The sequence below is a fragment of the Malaclemys terrapin genome, chromosome 10 (assembly GCF_027887155.1).
Source record: "Malaclemys terrapin pileata isolate rMalTer1 chromosome 10, rMalTer1.hap1, whole genome shotgun sequence".
In the NCBI taxonomy this organism is placed as follows: domain Eukaryota; kingdom Metazoa; phylum Chordata; order Testudines; family Emydidae; genus Malaclemys; species Malaclemys terrapin.
This window is the reverse complement of record NC_071514.1, coordinates 55,863,362-55,869,744: the sequence shown is the minus strand read 5'-3', so window position 1 is coordinate 55,869,744 and position 6,383 is coordinate 55,863,362. Positions and strand designations below refer to the sequence as shown.

At 51.3% G+C, this 6,383-nt stretch overlaps 1 pseudogene; it reads left to right on the top strand.

Moving 5' to 3' along the window:
• The first annotated feature begins 550 nt into the window (after nucleotides 1-550).
• LOC128844518 (EEF1A lysine methyltransferase 3-like) lies at nucleotides 551-1,194 on the top strand (annotated as a pseudogene).
• Nucleotides 1,195-6,383: the final 5,189 nt, after the last annotated feature.

Genomic DNA, 6,383 nt, shown 5'->3' with positions numbered 1-6,383 from the left:
TTTATATAAACCTCTTGTCTTTGCTGGAGTCACTCTCTGTCGACACTGTTTAAATGAGCTTAGAATTTCCCTTCCCTTCCCTATTGCAGTTCTGTAATAAAACAGTGGACCTTTAATGATATATATCACACTGGTTAAATGTGCTGCCTCCTACTAGTGGCTGAATCGAACAGGATAAGGATTACTACGTCTACTAGCCAATAGTGCTACTGCTTAAGCTCCAGTGAGCGAGGCCTTTGTCCTCTGGGCTATGCTGTCTTTCAGGAACATGCAGTGGCCAGCACAGTATTCACATGGTTTTCCATGAATCAAATAGAAACAGGTGTGGAAGGAAGAACACTAATAAAACATCAGATATAAGGGCTACAAGGTTCAAACAAATCTTTTTACTTAGATCAAAGGAGGACCTAAAAGCTGGTGAAGCTACAGGGAAACCAGGCGTCTCTAGTACTCACTTCGCTCCAATGTAGTGTGTGCGAAGGCGAGGGAGTGCTCTTCCTTGAAAGGTCCCAACAGGCAGAGTGGTTATTAGCACTGTGTGGTGTATGTGATGCTAGAGAGAGCTGTGTTGTGTGCCTTGCACGATGGCTGCATCCAGGCAGCCTCCCTTCTCCCCTGTGGGGCATGGGTTGCCCAGGTGCCACAGGCGGCTGCTGCGGATGCCACCCTTGAGGGGCTGGAGGCTGTATTCCCCCAGGAGGTCGGGCTCTTGGCTGACATCTTCTCCAGGGAGACCAGCTACCCCTTCTGCAGCCACATGTTAACCATTGACCAGCACTACAGGGCCCAACTTGGGGTGGCAGCACTCCTCTGGGAGGCAGCTCTAACCCTTCGTAAATATTTTGAGGAGCAGAAGTTCAACTTCTGGGGCAAGAAGGTGATTGGCTAGCATCATGGGCATCCTTGCCACCCTGCATGAGGGAGATGTAATGATCACTGAGCTCCCCCTGGCCTCGAAGCAGAGGCAGGAGTACTTCCATAAGAATTTGTCCGCAGAGCATTCAGCTTGGGCCCAAGTCTGTGCTGTGTCATGGGGTCTGGAGGCCCATGAAGCATTTCTGAGAGACTGACTTCCTCATAGGGGCAGACATAGTCTGCCTGAAAGACACGTACCCCTTGCTAAACGGGGCCCTCCAGAACCTGGGTGGCCAGCAATCAACTGAGGCTGGCATGCAGGGAAGGCAGTATGAGTAACCACCACCTGATGGGCTGGATCACATGGTAGGTTGGCAGTAAAGAGCTAACAAAGGAGCTCTGGCTGGGCCATAGACATATGAAGTACAAAGTGACTACAGAGTGGTACCACGGTCTGCTGTGGAGTTTGGCTGCATCTGTACCAGAGTTTGTTGTGGACACAGCCTGACTCATCCCAGATGTGGGCGACCGTGTGAGACCATTTAACCCTGAGCCAGAGTCACAGAGGTCCCGACCCTACTGTGGATGGCACCAATTCCTGTAAGAAATAATTTATCAAAATACACCACAACAGGAGGGATCAGAAGTGTTTACATGTGACCGGCTGCCATAAGAATTTCGCCATGTTGGTCTAACTTTTCTCTAGCTCGTTGGCTTTGGAACCTCACCCCTGTGCTCAATGCAAAGGCTGCACCAGAGACTGCACAAACTCTCCCCTCATTTAAATAGCAATATGAAAACCCAGTATCACCGTGTAGCTTTGCTGTGTGCTGCCCCCATCCCAACCTACCTGGGGGTGTAATTGTTCTTCACCCTCCACCTGGTCAAACCCCCACCCACCCCAAGAGCAATGGCGCCATGTGGCTTCCTGGGGAAAGTAGGGTTACCATATTTAAAAAATAAAAAAAGAGGACACTCCATGGGGCCCTGGTCCCACCCCTTCACCACCCCCGGCCCCGCCCCAACTCCGCTCTTTCCCTGCCCCTTCCCCAAAGTCCCCGCCCTAATTCCGCCCCCTCCCCTGAGCACCCCGCTTTCCCCCTCCTCCCTCCCAGCCACGTGAAAAGGGCTGCCCGAGCACTACCGGCTTCATGGTTTGCCGGGCAGCCCCCAGACCCTGCACCCCCAGCCGGCGCTTCCCCAGCGCAGCTGGAGCCTGGGAGGGGAAGCGCCCAGCTGGGGACACAGGGTCTGGAGGCTGCCCGGCAAACCGTGAAGCCGGTAGTACTCGGGCTTCGGTCAGCCCCCATGCCTCCGGACCCTGCGCCCCTGGCCAGGCACTTCCCCTCCCAGGCTCCGGCGGCTGCTGTGCTCCCTGAACTCCTGGGCTCTGTAAGCGCCGAGCTGTCCGAGCGCTACCGGCTTCGGGCAGCCCCCATGCCTCTGGACCCTGCGCCCCTAGAGCCCGGGAGGGGAAGTGCCCGGCCGGCGGCTCAGGGTCCGGGAGCATGGGGGCTGCCCTAAGCTGGTAGCGCTCGGGCAGCTCGGCTTTAAATAGAGCAGAAGAGTCAAGGTAGGGAGCACAGCAGCCGTGGGAGGGGAAGTGCCCGGCCTGCGATATTTTTCCCAGACATGTTCGGCTTTTTGGCAATTCCCCCCGGATGGGGGTTTAATTACCAAAAAGCTGGACATGTCCGGGAAAAACCGGACGTATGGTAACCCTAGGGGAAGGAGACTGTTTGAAGTTAAGACACATATATTGAAATCTGACTTTTCAAAAGTTCTTTATTTTACTGTATCAGCAGCATAAGGAAGAGGCAAGAAAAGAACATTGGATTATGGAAAGGCAGACCACATTGCTGGAGCACATGGCCTGCTAAGTTTGCACTGCAGTATGACCGCTCAGTACAACTCTAAAATGCTAACAAAGTTCACCTCGGTGTATTATGATGTGGTGTTTACAAAAGTAATTTGAAAATGTGGTGGCATTCGTGGGACTGGAGCTTGGACCTCCTTTCTATTGCAAAGCACCCGGGTCAATAACAGTATCAAAACAAGCACTGGGGTAAAAACACCACATTACAAACCACACATGCAGTGCATTACAAAGAGGTAATGTGCTCTGATGTTAATAAATGCCTGTCAGGGTTCCTTCCCCAATCTGAACTCTGGGGTACAGATGTGGCGACCTGCATGAAAGACCCCCTAAGCTTATTTTTACCAGCTTAGGTTAAAAACTTTTCCAAGACACAAATTCCACCTTGTTCTGGAACAGTATGCTGCCACCACCAAGTGATTTAGACAAAGAATCAGGGAAAGGACCACTTGGAGTCCTATTCCTCCAAAATATTCCCCCAAGGCCTACACCCCCTTTCCTGGGGAAGGCTTGAGAATAATATCCTCACCAATTGGTACAAGTGAACACAGACTCAAACCCTTGGATCTTAAGAACAATGAAAAAGCAATCAGGTTCTTAAAAGAAGAATTTATTTAAAGATAAAAGGATCACCTCTGTAAAATCAGGATGGAAGATAACTTTACAGGGTAACAAAAGATTCAAAACACAGAGGATTTCCCTTCTAGGCAAAACTTTAAAGTTACCCCCCCCACCCAAAAAAAAAAAAACAAAAAAAACTCAACAGGAATAAACCTTCCTCTTAGCACAGGGAAAATTCACAAGCTAAAACAAAAGATACTCTAACGCATTTCCTTGCTATTACTTACTTTTTCTGTAATATTAGATGTATCATTTCAGTGGGAGCCGGATTACTTGCTTGGTCTCTCCCTTTCTCTCTGGAGAGAACACCCACATAGCACAAAACAAAGCCTTCCCCCCTCCCCCGCCTCCCGATTTGAAAGTATCTTCCTTCCCCATTGCTCCTTCTGGTCAGGTGCCAACCAGGTTATCTGAGCTTCTTAACCCTTTACAGGTAAGGAGGGATTTTATGCTACCCTTAGCTGTATGTTTATGACAATGCCTTAAACAAAGACGTAACTTTTCTCACAAGTGGGCCCTAGAACGCCAAGTAGGAGCACAATGCATCCCGCACTATGTGCCCTAAGTGGCTGCATCGGTCAATAAAGGCCTCTGCTCTGGCTGTTCAAAATGCTCACCAAGTATGCCCCCTTCCTGCACCCATCCATATGCCAGCAATATGTGTTTTCATATTGCTCTCACAAAGGCTGTGCGATGGTCTTCATCAGAATCCAGCCTTGACATCAGGACCCAGTCTTCCAAAGGCACATTACCCAGTCATTCTGCACTTCCTCAGGGTGCAAGTGAACAGTTCCTTTCTCCTTTCCAGTTGTCCAGTGAAAAGCTTCCTAAGCCAGGGGAGCAGAATGACAGGAGGGAAGGCGATGCCACTAATGTCCATGTAGACCCTGGGTGCAAAAGTACCATTTGTCACTGCATAGAAAGTGCAGACATTTAAAGATCCTGTCATCATGGACCTTTCCAGACCACCCCACATTAATACTGGTGAGTCTTCCACAGTGATCAATCAGGCTTTGCAGCATCAAGGAGCTGCTGAACAATGAGGCTTGATGAGGGGGGGCAAAGAATAGACATGTAGGTCCCATCGTGGCCCCTATGCATTTAGGGAACCCCAACCATGTAAGAACCTTAATAGCTGTCTGCACAGAGCCTAGTTTTATGTCCCAAGGGGACAGACAGCACCTTCTTGATAGTGGCACAGACCTCTGTTACAACAGTACAACAGCCCAACTGTTGATCAACACCAAACTGGTCAGCAACTAACAGACTACAGTTGGGGGGACGAGGGAGGGGGGCGATCTTCCAGTGGTGATGGCCACGTGCTTCTCCATGCGAAGGAGAGCTCGCATGTGGTGCTTCACCAGTGCAGCTCTTAGACAAGCTCTGCAGAGAGTTCTAAGAAAGTGGCTTTTGACATCCTGAATTTCTGCCCCCAGTTCTGGTTGTCCCAGGTTTGCAGCCCTATCCTGCCCCACCAGTCAGTAGTAGCTGGCCAAGCCTCAAAGCAACACGCTGATGAGTGAATCTGCTTCAGGAGAATATGTAGGAGAAGAGTCTGGTTGTTTTCAGTCTCCTCCTCTTCTGGTGCCCTTATCATCCTGTTTGGATAGCCAACTACTCTACCAATAGTCTCTGTGTTCATGACTGGAGGTCAGCAGTGATCATACATGCTGCCTGACAGTGCCTGTAAAATGGCTCTGGATCACAGAAACAAGAAGGATGATGAGATGAAACAAGAGGAATCATGGGAATTATTCAGTTTGTCTCTCCCCCCTCCCAAGTCCCATGATTCCATCGCCTTCCCTTAAGAATCCCACAGTGCCAGCACCGTATTATTGCCTAGGCCAACAAGACCTAGGCCTCGGGTGGCAAATTTGCAGGGGCGGAAGCTCCCCTCCGTGCCCTTCCCCCCCTGCTCCAGCTCACCTCCACCTCCTCTTCAAGTGCACTGCCGCGCCCTGTTTCTCTCCCCTCCCAGCGCTTGTGCCCTGAAACAGCTGTTTCGCGGGGCAGGGAGGGAGGGAGAGGATGGGGAACGCCGCAAGCGGGGGAAGAGGTGGGGCCGGGGGCGGGGATTTGGGGAAGGGATCCAATAGGGGAACGGAGGGGTCGGAGTTGGGGCCAGGACTTTGGGAAGGGGGTTGGAATGGGGGCAGGAAAAGGGCGGAGATGGGGCGGGGCCAGGGCGGCAATTATTTCCCAGCTTAGGGGCGGCAAAATTATTAATCTGCCACTGCACAGTGCACAGCATGAAACATCCCAGAATGCATATGGAACAGCAACAGAGAAATACACTGTGGGGAGACTGATCACAATGCTGAGGGCTCCTTGCAAAACAGTATTGTGCTGTGTGGCCACAACAGTAAATTGACTGTGGTAACAAGGCGGTGTGCTTGAACCAATCGTGCAGTAGCTGTTGTGGATCACTTAATGCAGACACACAAAATGTGCACCACATTAGACGTGTAGACAGGCCCTTAGCCAAAGCCTTTCAACTTGGCAATTATGCCACTCACTACACTGTCACCCCTGACTGCCTCCCTCAAATAAAGATCTTAACAAACAAAAGTAACAGGTCGGGAGGGAAGGGCTGGAGGTTCCGTCCTGGTTTGCTGGTTTTCTCTTTGAAGCCGTCAGGGAGGGCAGTGAGAGCATGGTGGGCAATGGGGACTGGAGCAGGGAGGTTTGAGCATGGAGTCAACGGTCGCAAAGATGCAGCTGGGCTTGCAGGCGTAGGCGTTGCTGGGAGTGGAGATCTCAGGCAGAATAAGCAGTTGCCACACCAGCGCTTCTCCCTGGGCTCCTGGACAGGAAAGGGCTCAGCCACTGCAAAGCCACTGCAGCTGCTCCTGCAAGGTGCTGCCTGCTGGTCACTGGTATGGAAAACTGCTTAGTGATGACAGAATCAGCCCAGACACTTCAGCCTTGTCTCCTCTTCCCATCATCCACTGTTGTGACTGCAGGCATGGCCGTCATCTGGGAGGTTGCCTAGCAACGTGCATCACCATCAACCTAGCGCATGGTTCCTAGA